General features: G+C 45.1%; 1 protein-coding gene across 7 annotated transcripts in view; it reads right to left on the bottom strand.

Annotated features, from left to right (window-relative positions):
- The window catches only part of FAM107A (family with sequence similarity 107 member A), a 36,174-nt gene that overhangs the window by 7,488 nt on the left and 16,228 nt on the right, over positions 1 to 12,458 (bottom strand). The window contains exon 1 of one of the 7 annotated variants that reach the window (XM_052649860.1): positions 9,167 to 9,267. The exons of 5 other annotated variants lie outside the window; for them this stretch is intronic. The gene's annotated coding sequence lies outside the window, so the exon portion shown is untranslated. Of the gene's footprint in view, positions 1 to 2,660; positions 2,698 to 9,166; positions 9,268 to 12,458 lie in introns of those variants that run through there. One more of the 7 variants, XM_052649924.1, reaches the window with a different exon arrangement.

Consider the following 12,458-nt stretch of genomic DNA (forward strand, 5'->3'; position numbering starts at 1 on the left):
GATTTTCAGGTATATCCTTAATTTGAGGGGCCTTAAAAAATGACTGTGGTAGTTAAAAATGGGCACTAGACAAACAGTTGGCTGTATCAACTCCTTCCTCCTTTAAAAAATGTGGATATTCTCTTAGTCTGAGATTAAGTTGTCTGGGAGCCAATGCATTAAGAGTATCTTGACTCAGATTGGAGTTCGGAGAATTTCCCCCCTTTCTTCTGCCTTTTCCCATTATCAAGTCTCACCACTCCTTTATCTGAGTAATTGCCAGCCACTCTTTCCTTCCTATGTCTTCAGCACAGGCCATTATCACACCATGCATAAAATAAGTGCTTCCACTCCTCAGCTGGTCGTCCTGCTGTTAGTTCCTGTATGCCCCCAGAGCTTGGTAATTTTCATCACACTGCCTTGAAATCAACTAACTATGGCACCAAAGCAACGAGACAGGAAATAGAAACAAATTATATAACTTTGGGAGAGGGCAGAATTAATATCTTTGTAAGATATCACTATCTATACCCAGAATTCCCAAATGGATTAACAGAAAAGCATTTGAAGCTAATGAGGAAATTCAATAGTGTGCCCAGATTCAAAACAAACACACAAAACCAAAAGGTTCCTGGGTAACAGGAGCGACCGTTGAGAAAGTACACAATCACACAATTATTCATTTATCCTACAGTATGTTGGAGTTCCTGTAATTTACCAGGTAGGGTGGTAGAGATGAAGTGCGCAAGCAAGGCTCCGCCTCCCCAAGAGCTGAAATTCTGCGAGGGAGGCAGAGAGCAAACGTGTACACAGACCAACAAAAATAAACAATTGCACACGGAGGGGCTCAAACGCAGGGGGCTGACCGGAGGACCTCCTTCAGCCAGGTGCAGCGGGAGGGCCTCTCGGCCGCTGACCTTTAAGAGCTGAGAAGGAAGAGGGAGGCTGGGGGGGAGCAGAGGAAACCGCCTGTGTGACTCATGTACCTTGAACAAGCTCGGTCTGTTCAGGAAACAAAAAGGCACAGTGTGTACGGAGTGGCGTGAGGGAGTGATGGAGCGGGGCCGTGTTTGGAGCGAGGGTGGACGGGTGGTTTCAAGTGGCGGAAAGATGGCGTCGGGTTTGACTTTAAGGTCATTCTTGCCGCTGTGTGGGGAGAAACTGTCAGCAGGCTTGGGAAGTCTTTTATATGACTTTGGTTTCTTTTCCTTGCAACGGGCAGCCTCTGTCTTTCCCCTTAAATTCCAGAGGAAAAACATCCGATTGGCCGGGCTGAGGACCTTTCACCCCATAGGTCAGCAGCGAGCCAATGAGTCGGCTGCCCGGGGCCAGTCCCCCACCCCAGGGCGGCCCACAGAGGATCGCGCTTACCCGCGGGTCCTGCGTTCTCAGTTTGCACTGCCAGCCAAGTCTCTTCAGTCGTGTCTGACTCTTGGCGACCCCACGGGCCGTAGCCCGCCAGGCTCCTCTGTCCATGGGATTCTCCAGACCGGAATACTGGAGGGTGCCAGTCCCTCCTCCAGGGGATATTCCCAACGCGGGGATGGACCTCAGTCTCTGACCTCTCCTGCACTGGCAGGCAGGTTCTTTAGCACTAGGGCTACCTCCTGCAAACGATGTAGCCAGCCCTGCACCCCAGGTCCAATCAATGACCAGCTCTAGGCTTTTGAAAAATAGCATCGGTGGTGAGGGTAGCAGATGCTGTTTTGCTGAGACCAGGATGGTGTGGTGATTGAGGCAGGAGTCTGAAGGACGTGACTGGTTCTTCAGCCCAGACCTGCAAGCTGGGAAAACTGCTGCCTTTGCCAGTTAATGTTCTGAACTTCAGGAAACACGTGTGAGAGCCATGGGTGATGTGTGTGTGTGTCCCTGTCCAGGATTTAGAGCTGCAGAGCCAACCGTCCTGCCTTTAGTTGAACTAAAAGAGGCCTCAGACACAGTGGGGGAAGGAGAGGGAGGGACAAATTGAAAGAGTAACACTGAAACATACATATTACCATATGTAAAACAGATAGCCCGTGGGAATCTGCTGTGTTACACAGGAGGGCAAATCGGTGCCCTGTGACAACCCGGAGGGGTGGGAGGGGACACAGGTATACCGCTGGGTGATTCTTGTTGATGGATGGCAGAAACTATAACATTGTAAACCAATTATCCTCCAATTAAAAAAAAATTTTTTTTTTTAAAACGGCCTCCATATAGAAGAGCCTCAGCTAAGTGCTGGAGTAAAACAGGCTGCTCAACAAAGCACAGGAGGTCGGCCAGGAAAATCCAGCTTTCCTGAGGGTCAGCTCGGCCTCCTGAGCAGAGGGGCTGTTCATTTCCAGGGCTGCTCTGGCCTGGTCTCTCAGCTTGCTGGGGTGTCCTGAGCAGGGAGGTGGCCGTGATGGGGGCAATAATGTGAGGTGAGCATAAGGTCATCTCTGAAAAGAGAAAGGTGAATGCTCTGAGGAGCTGGCAAGCAGAAAAGAGAACCTATTGAGGAGAAAATTGAGTGGCTAATGCATGTCCTTCAGAGGTTGTCAAAGTACCAGAGAATGATGTTGGAGCCATTAGCACCTGGACTGAACGTTGGCTCAGCCCCTTCCTAGCCTTGGGCAAGTGTCTGCAGCAGGAGTCCAAAACTCCAGCCTTTGGCTGAAACCCAACCCCTCCGGAACACAGCCACGCCCACTCATTACCTAACTGCGTGACTGCTTCCGAGAGAACAGCAGTGCTGAGTAGGTGTGACAGCTGCTGTTGATCAGCACCCTTCTTCAGGAGGTTGCTGCAAAATAAAGGAGGTGGTGCTTGGCTCGCAAGTGCCTGGCCCTGAGGTGAGGACTCAGTGTGTGCCGGCTGCCGGGGCCTCACTCTGAGTGGGGCCACCTCATTAGGTGTTATTAATCATCGCCATTAAAAGATCCCACTCCTCCATAGACACTACCATGCGTCAAACGGCCTTCGGGAAGCCACTGCCTAGCGCAGGGAGCTCAGCTCGGTGCTCTATGCCGACCCAGACGGTGAGATGGTGGGGTGGGAGGGAGGCGCGCAAGGAGGGCGATGTGTGTATACAAATGTTGATTCATTGTTGCACAGCAGAAACTAACAACACTGTAAAGCAATTATACTGCAATTAAAAAAATTTCACAGTAATAAAATATCCCACTTGTCTCAGATTTAGCTTTCGTAGTCTTCTTAAAAACTGTACTGGTCATTTGTGGTAGAATTTTCCCAGGCCACATACCGCAGCCACGAGGGAGAACGGAGTCTTAATAAAGTAGGTGCACATTCTTCCCCGGTGCCATTGATTTCCAGTGAAGCAGTGTGTTCACGTAGGGCTAATATTTCTGCACTAGTCTGACCATGAAAGGTAAAGAGCAGGCAACAGCCCTATTAGACTAAGATTTCATTACACTGGAAAATGATTTGACAGTGAAAAGGAAAGAAGAGAAAGTGAGCTGCCAGAAACATGCTTAAACTATTCGTTTTCTGTGCTGTAATGAAGCCTTATGAGAAACTGTCAGTATTCCCATGGACCTGATATTTAAAAACTTTTGAATCTTGTAAAGCCTTCATATATATGCTCCAATACAGAGGCAATTACCTTGTCCGGATAAGTACTGGCTTGTACATTTTAAAGTATTTCCAGACTGGGGGTGGGGTCGGGGGACTGTACTGGTTAAATCGGTTGATATTAACCCTGTTGTATCATCCGAGGGACTTTAATAAATATCAGTGCCTGAGTCCTACCCCTGGATTCTGATTTACTGACCTGGGAGGCAGCTAGCAGAGGGCCTCAGACACCTAAGAGGACAAGAAAGATCCCCTGAAAAGCCAGGAGGTCGAAGGAGGAAGAGGAGAGGAGGGCTGGGACAGAAGGCGGCCTTGGAGAAGAGCCCAGCAAACGGGCTGAGAGCCACGCAGGTGGTCCCAGTGTGACACGGGTGCCCACGGGGGCTGGGACATGGAGTTTCAGAGCTGCCTGCCCCCTGGGGGGCCCGCTCGCCCTGATCCCCTGGGCCCCAGCTCCTTCCTGCCTGGTGGGCTCATGTGCTCTGGCACAGGGTCCGGTGGGAGCAACAGCTGCAGGGGGTACTGAAACCACAGGTGAGCCTCCGGAGCCACCTCTGCTGCTGGTTTCCTAAATTGAGCGCCTGTGAAACACCTCAAGGAATTGTACTCCTGCAGCTGGAACAGGTCTGGCTTCTGCAGCTTCGGTCTCTGGTCACACACACAGGGGTCGGGCCAGGCCGAGCCCAGGTACACGACCACTGCAGTCCCAGGACGCGACCTCAGTCAGGGCACCTGCGCCGGGGCCTGGTGAAAAGGACACCAGGGGGTCACCAGGGCTGGTTGCTAGTGACCAACAATATGAATCACCCCCACAGTCATGGTGGGGCCAAAAGCAGTGCCAGCAACAGAGTGCTTGCTGAGTTCGCACAGCAGAGCTCACTCTCAGGCGACCAGCTCCTGAGGAGGGACACTCAGTGGCTTCTCTCCCCGTGACGGGGCTCCACTCCCACAGCTGGGGAGCAGACCCCACCCCTGCCAGGGCAGCGACAATCAGAGGGCAGGCTCTGGTCACTGCACCACCCCCAAACCCCCTATCAAGGGACAACGGCACAAGCCTCTGGACCAACCTCCCCCACCAGGGGATACACAGAAGCAAGAAGTGCAGTCCTGCGAAGAGGAAATCTAACAGCAAACCAGTAACTGTAGGAAATGAGATCTGCTTTTGAAAATTAAGAGACGAGGAGCTTAAAACAATCTTGTCTCTGTGTGTGTCTTTGTGTGTGTGTATGTATAGTGTGTGAGTTACTCAGTCACGTCCAACTCTTTGCAACTGCAGCCCTCCAGGCTCCTCTGTCCGTGGAATTCTCTAGGCAAGAACAGTGGAGTGGGTTGCCATTCTCTTCTCCAGGGGATCTTCCGAACCCAGGTCTTTGCATCACAGGTGGATTCTTGACTGAGCCACCAGGAAAGGGGTGGGTGTGTGTGTGTGCGCGCGTGCGTGCGCGCGCGCATGTGCATGCATGTGTGCAGACTGCTTTATCAAAAGCTCATGGGAAATGCAAGCAAAACCACAATGAATGAGTACACATAGGAAAAAAAGCAACCCAAACACAACACTAAAGATGGTCATCAAACCACGAGAAGAGAACAATAAAGGGAAGAAAAAAACCCTACAAACCCCAAGCAATTAAGAAAATGGCATTAGGAACATATATATTTATATGTTCAGTGCCTCAACCAAAGACATAGCCTGGCTGAATGGATACAAAAACAAGACCTGTACATAGGCTATCTGTGAGAGGCCCACTTCAGACCTAGGGGCACATACAGACTGAAAGTGAAGGGATGGAAAAAGGTTTTCCATGCAAATGGAAATCAACAGAAAGTTGGAATAGCAATATTTATATCAGACAAGATAGACTTTAAAATGAAGATTGTTACACAAGGAAGGATATGCATAATGATCAGGAGATCAATTCAAGAAAAAGATATAACAGTTGAAATATACATAGCTCAGTCAGTAAAGAATCTGCCTGCAATGCAGGAGACCCAGGTTCGGTTCCTGGGTTGGGAAGATCCCTTGGAGAAGGAAATGGCAACCCACTCCAGTATTCTTGCCTGGAGAATCCCATGGACAGAGGATCCTGGCAGGCTACAGTCTATGGGGTCGCAAGAGTCGGACACAACTTAGCGACTAAACTACTAACATAAGAACACCTCAGTATATAAGGCAAATGCTAACAGCCACAGAAGGGGGAATTGACGGTAACACACCCCACTTACACAAACAGATCATACGGACAGAAAATTATGAAGGACACGCAGGCTTCAAATGACACATTAGATCAGACAGACCTAATTGTTACTTATAGAACGTTCCATCCCAAAACAATACACTTTCTTCTCAAGGGCACATAGAACATTCTCCGTGATAGATCACATCTTGGGACTGAAATCACATCAAGCATGTTTTCCAACCACAATGCTAGTGTAGAAGTCATTCTAATATTACAAATCTAATTACAGTATTACAAATCAATTACAGGAACATGTTAAAATATACAAGTACATCGAGGCTAAAAAGTATGTTACTAAGCAATCAACGTATCTTGAAGAAATCAAAGAATAAATACAAAAATGTCCACAGACAAATGACAGTGAAAACATCCAAAACCTGTGGGAGGCAGCAAAAGCAGTTCTAAGACAGACGCTTAGAGCAATGCCATCCTACCTCAGGAAACAAGAAAACTCTCAAAACTGAACTTTACACCTAAAGCAGCCAGAGAAAGAACAATAAAGCGAACCCAAAGATAGCTGAAGGTAAGAAATAAAGATCAGAGCAGAAATAAAGAGAGTCACAGAAAACAATACCGATGGTCAGTGAAACTAAAAGCTGGTTCTTTGACAGGAAGTAATAGAAAATATGAACAGACCAGTCGCAAGCACTGAAACTGTGATGAAAAAGCTTCCCACAAACAAAAGTCCAGGACCAGATGGCTTCACAGGAGAATTCTATCAAACATTTAGAGCAGAGGTAACACCTCTCATTCTCAAACTGTTCCAAAGAGCTGCAGAGGGAGGAACATTCCCAAACTCATTCTGTGAGTCCACCACTATCACCCTGATACCAAAACCAGACAAAGACGTCACACGCAAATTTACAATCTCACTGATAAACACGTGTGCAAAAATCCTCAATACTAGCAATCATTTCCAACAACATATTGAAAGTATCGTACATCATGATCAAGTGGGATTTATCCCAGAGGTGCAAGAAGTTTTCAATATGTGCAAATCAACCAGTGTGATACACCATATTAGCAAATTGAAGAATAAAAACCATATGATCACCTCGTTGTTGTTCAGACATGGTATGTCTGACACTCTGCAACCTCATGAACTGCAACACGCCAGGCTTCCCTGTCCTTCACTATCTCCCGGAGTTTGCTCAAACTCATGCCCATCGAGTCGGTGATGCCATCCAACCATCTCATCCTCTGTCTTCCCCTTCTCCTGCCTTCAGTCTTTCCCAGCATTAGGGTCTTTTCCAGTGAGTCAGCTCTTAATGTCAGGTGGCCAGAGTATTGGGGCTTCAGCTTTAGTCCTGAAGCTCCAGTACTTCAGGACTGATCATCTCATTAGATACAGAAAAAGCTTTTGAGAAAATTCAACAGCCATTTATGATAGAAAACTCTCTAGAAAGTGGCATAGAGAGAGAGCCTATCTCAACATAATAAAGATCATATATGAAAAACCCACAGCTAACATCATTCTCAAAGGTGAAAAACTGAAAGCATTTCCTCTAAGATGAGGAATAAGACAAATATGTCCATCATTATTCAATAAGTCCTAGCCACAGCAATCAGAGAAGAAAGGAAAGGAATCCACATTGGGAAAGGAGTAGTAAAACTGTCACTATTTACAGATGACATGATACTATACATAGAAAATCCTAAAGATGCCACCAGAAAAATACTTGACCTAATCAATGATTTGTACAAAGTCACAGTGTACAAAATTAATAAATCTCTTGCATTCCTGTAACTAACAATGAAAGATCAGAAAGAGATATTAAGGAAAAAAATCCCAGTTTAGCACTGTAACAAAAAGAATACAATACCTAGGAATAAACCTACCTAAGGAGGCAAAGACTGGTACGCAGATAACTTTGTAAGATACTGATGAAAGAAATAAATGATGACGCAAACAGATGGGGAGATACACTGTGTTCTAGGACTGGAAGAGTCAGTATTGTGAAAATGACTGTACTACCCAACGCAGTCTTCAGAGTCATTGCAATCTGATCAAATTATCATGGCATTTTTCACAACACTTAAAAAAATAATAATTTGTATGGAAATTGAGAACACCCAAGCAGCCAAAGCAATCTGGAGAAAGAAAAACAGAACTAGAGGGATCAGGCTCCCTGACTTCAGAGTTTACTACAAGGCTACAGCAGTCAAGACAATATAGTGCGGGCACAAAAAACAGAAATACAGATCGGTGGGACAGGATAGAATGCCCAGAGATGAACCCATGGGCCTTTGGGCACCTCATACGTGACATAGGAGGCACGGAGTATACGATGGAGAAAAGACAGTCTCTTCAGTAAGTGGTGCTGTGAAAACTGGGCAGCTCCATGTAAAAGAATGAACTTAGAACACTCCGTAACACCACTCACAAACTCACAGTGGGTTACAGACCTGAATGTAAGGCCAGACACTGTAAAACTCTAAAGAGGAAAACACAGGCAGAACACTCAAACTGCACCAAGATCTTTTTTGACCCATCTCCTAGAGTAATGAAAATAAAAACAAAAATAAACAAGTGGGGCAAAATTAAGCTTAAAAGCTTTTTGCAGAGCAAAAGAAACCACAAATAAGATGAAAAGATACCCCTCAGAACGGGAGAAAATATTTGCAAACAAAGCAATTGACAAAGGATTAGTCTCTAAAATATACAAACAGCTCACGTAGCTCTATATCAGAGAAACAACCCAATCAAAAAATGGGTGGGAGACCTAAATGGACATTTCTGCAAAGAAGATATTCAGATGGTCAACACACCAATGAAAAGATAACATCACTAATCATTAGAGAAATGCAGTTCAAAGCTACAATGAGGTAGTGCCTACACATGTGTCAGAATGGCCATCATTAAAAAATCTACAAACAAATGCTGGGTAAGGTGTGGAGAGAAGTGAACCTTCTTGCACTCTTGGTGGGAACGTAAAACTGATATAGCCACTATGAAGAACAGTATAAAGGTCATTAAAAACATTAGTAGGTTCTTAAAAAAAAAGTATATTTTTATGAAGGTTCATTAAAAAAAAAAAATAGAACTAGGCCATGACCCAGCAATGGCACCCCACTCCAGTACTCTTGGCTGGAAAATCCTATGGACGGAGGAACCTGGTAGGCTGTAGTCCATGGGGTCGCTAAGAGTCAGATATGACTGAGCGACTTCACTTTCACCTTTCACTTTTCACTTTCATGCGTTGGAGAAGGAAATGGCAACCCTCTCCAGTGTTCTTGCCTGGAGAATCCCAGGGACGGGGGAGCCTGGTGGGCTGCCGTCCATGAGGTCACACAGAGTCGGACACGACTGAAGTGACTTAGCAGCAGCATGACCCAGCAATCCCACTGCTGGCCATATAACCAGAGCAAACCATAATTCAAAAAGATACACGTACCCCAGTGTACACTGCAGCACTATTTACAATAGCCAGGACATGGAAACAGTCTAAACATCCACTGACAGATGACTGGATAAAGATGTGGTGCTCTATACAATGAAATATTACCTATAAAAAGGAACAAAATTGAGTCATTAGTAGTGATGCAGATGAACCTAGAGTCTGTCATAGAGTGAAGTAATTCAGAAAGAAACAGTATTTATATTAATGCACACATATGGAATCTAGACAGTGGTACCGATGAGCCTACTTGTAGGGCAGGAATAGAGATGCAGACACAGAGAATGGACTTACGGACACAGGGAAGGGCAGGGCTGAACGACTGAGAGAGTGGCTTTGACACATACACCACTATGGATAAAACAGCCAGTGAAAGGCTGCCATATAGAACAGGGAGCTCAGCTCAGTGTTCCGTGATGACCCCCAGAGGTGGGTGGGGGCCTGGGAGGGAGGCTCAGGACGGAGGGGATGTATGGATAGATACAGCTGCTTCACTTTTTGTATTATTATCTGTTGCGTCTTCGCTGTGGTTCATTGTAGCTCGTGGGCTTCCGTACTCTGTGGCACACGTGGGATCCTAGTTTCCTGGCCAGGGCTTGAACCCTTGCATTTGAAGGCAGATTCTTAACCACTGGGCCAGCAGGGAAGTTCCTGGTTCACTTTCTTGTACAGCAGAAACTGACACAACACTGTAAAGCAATTACACTCCAATGCGGGGGCGGGGGTCGGGGGGAGACGTGGTACATACACAGTAGAACATCAGTCATAAAAAGAATGAAAGGGGGTCATTTATAGAGGCCGGCTGGACTTAGAGACTGTCACAGAGTGAAGGAAGAAAGAGGAAAAACAAATATTGTTTATAAACACATATATACGTGGAATATAGAAAAATGGGATAGACAGTCTTATTTGCAAAACAGAAATAGAGACACAGAAGTAGAGAACGAAGAAATGGACACCAAGGAGGGAAGAGGTGTGGTGGGATGAACTGGGAGGCTGGGTTTGGCATCTTTCACTCTTCCTACTGTATTTAAAACAGGCAAAGAGGCAAAGAACCTGCTGTACTGCTCAGGGAAGTCAGTGTTGTGCTGACCTAAACTGAGAAGGAAATCTAAAACTGAGGGGATATACGGATGCATATAGCTGATTCACTTTGCTGGGCAGCGGAAACACAACATTGTAAAGCAACTATAGTAAAAATAATTTTTTAAAAAAACTGGTTCTTTGAGAAGATAAACAAAATCTATAAATCTTCAGCCAGAATCATCTAGAAACAAAAAGGAGAAGGCTCAAATCAATAACATTAGAAATGAAAATTAAGTTACACTGGACTCCACAGAAATAGGAAAAAGATCCCAGGAGACGACTACAGGCAAGTGTGTGCCGACAGAATGGAGAACCTGGAAGAAAGGGACAACCTCTTAGAAAAGCACAATCTTCCAGGACTGAACCAGAGGAAGTGGAAAATATGAACAGACCAGGCACAGGTACCAAAACTGAAACTGATTAAACAGCTCTGAACACACAAAAGTGCAGGGCCAGACGGCGTCACAGGCATTCTGTCAAACATTTAGAGAAGAGCTCACGCCTATGCTTTTGAAATTCCCCAGAAGACTGCAGCGCAACGAACACTCCCAGTCATTCTGTGAGGCCACCATCACCCTGATATTAATAGCAAAAGCAGACATATCACAAGAGAAAATCACAGGCCAACATCACTGATGAACGTAGACACGGAAATCCTCAACAAAACACTGGCAAACCGATTCCACCAATACATTAAAAAGGATCATGATAAGCGGGATTTATCCTAGGGTTGCAAGGATTTTTTAATATCCACAGAACAGTCAGGGTGATACATCACAGTAAGAAACTGAAGAATACTTTTGACCAAATTCAACATTCATCCAGGATAGAAACTCTCTAGAAAGTGAATATAGAAGGAACTTACTGCAACATAGTAAATAACATGAAACAAACCTGCTGCTAACATCACACTCAATAGTGAAAAGCTGAAGGCGGCTCCTCTAAGACAAGGAATGGGACGAGGCTGTCCACTTCTGCCACTTTTACTGAACATGGTCTTGGAAGTTCTAGCCGTGGCGGTCAGAGAAGAAAAAGAACAAAAGGAATCCAAATTGGAAAAGAAGTAAAACTCTCACTGTTTGCAGATGACAGGACACTATAGGGGACCAGAAAACCACCAGTGGTCATCAAGGAATGTGGTAAAGTTGCAGGATACAAAATTAATACACAGAAATCCACTGCATCTATACATTAACAGCGAACGATCAGAAAAAGAAACATTCCCACCCAAAGCAATCTACAGATTGAATGCAATTCCTATTATATTATTAATAGCATTTTTCACAGAACTAGAACAAAAAGTTCTAAAATTTATATGAAAACACAAAATACCCCAAATACCCTAAGAAATCCTGAGAAAGAAAAATGGAGCAGGAGGAAATCAGACTCCCTGATCAGGCTAGACTACAAGGCTACAGTCAGTGTAGTACAGTACTGGTACCCAAACAAATACACACCCCCAGAACAGGCTAGAAAGACCAGAAATAAATCCACACAGATACGGTGAGCTAACACGATAAAGCAGGCAAGGATATGCAATATTCTTGAAATAAAGTCTCTTCGTAAACAGTGCTGGAAAACCTGGACAGCTATGTGTAAAAGAATGAAATTAACACCATAGACAAAAATAAACTCGAAATTGCTTAAAGACCTAAAGGTAAGACAGCACACTGTTTCCTTAGAGGAAAGCAGAGGCAGGACACGGTTTGACGTAAAGCACAGCAGTATCTTTTTCAACCCGTTTTTAGAGCGATAACAGTAGAAACAAATGGGACCTAATTAAACTTAAACCCTTTTGCACAGGAAAGCAGACCGTAAAGAAAACAAAAAGACACCCCACAGAGTGGGAAAAAATAGTTGCAAAGGAACTGAAAAGGAATTGATCTCCAAAATATACAAACAGCGCGTGCAGCTCAATATCAAAAAAGCAAACAAGCCAATCGAAAAATGGGCAGGAGACCTAAATAGACATTTCTCCAAAGACATCCAGGTGGCGAAGAGGCACATCACTGATTATTAGAGAAATACAAATCAAAACTATAATGAGACACCCACCTCACACTAGTCAGAATGGTCATCGTGAAAAGTTGCGAACGATAAATACTGCAGAGGGTATGGAGAGAAAGGAACCCTCCTACACTGTTGGTGGGAATGTAAATTGGTACAGTACCAACTTACAGCATGTACCAATTTACAGACTGTA

The sequence above is a fragment of the Budorcas taxicolor genome, chromosome 1, assembly GCF_023091745.1.
Source record: "Budorcas taxicolor isolate Tak-1 chromosome 1, Takin1.1, whole genome shotgun sequence".
Taxonomy (NCBI): domain Eukaryota; kingdom Metazoa; phylum Chordata; class Mammalia; order Artiodactyla; family Bovidae; genus Budorcas; species Budorcas taxicolor.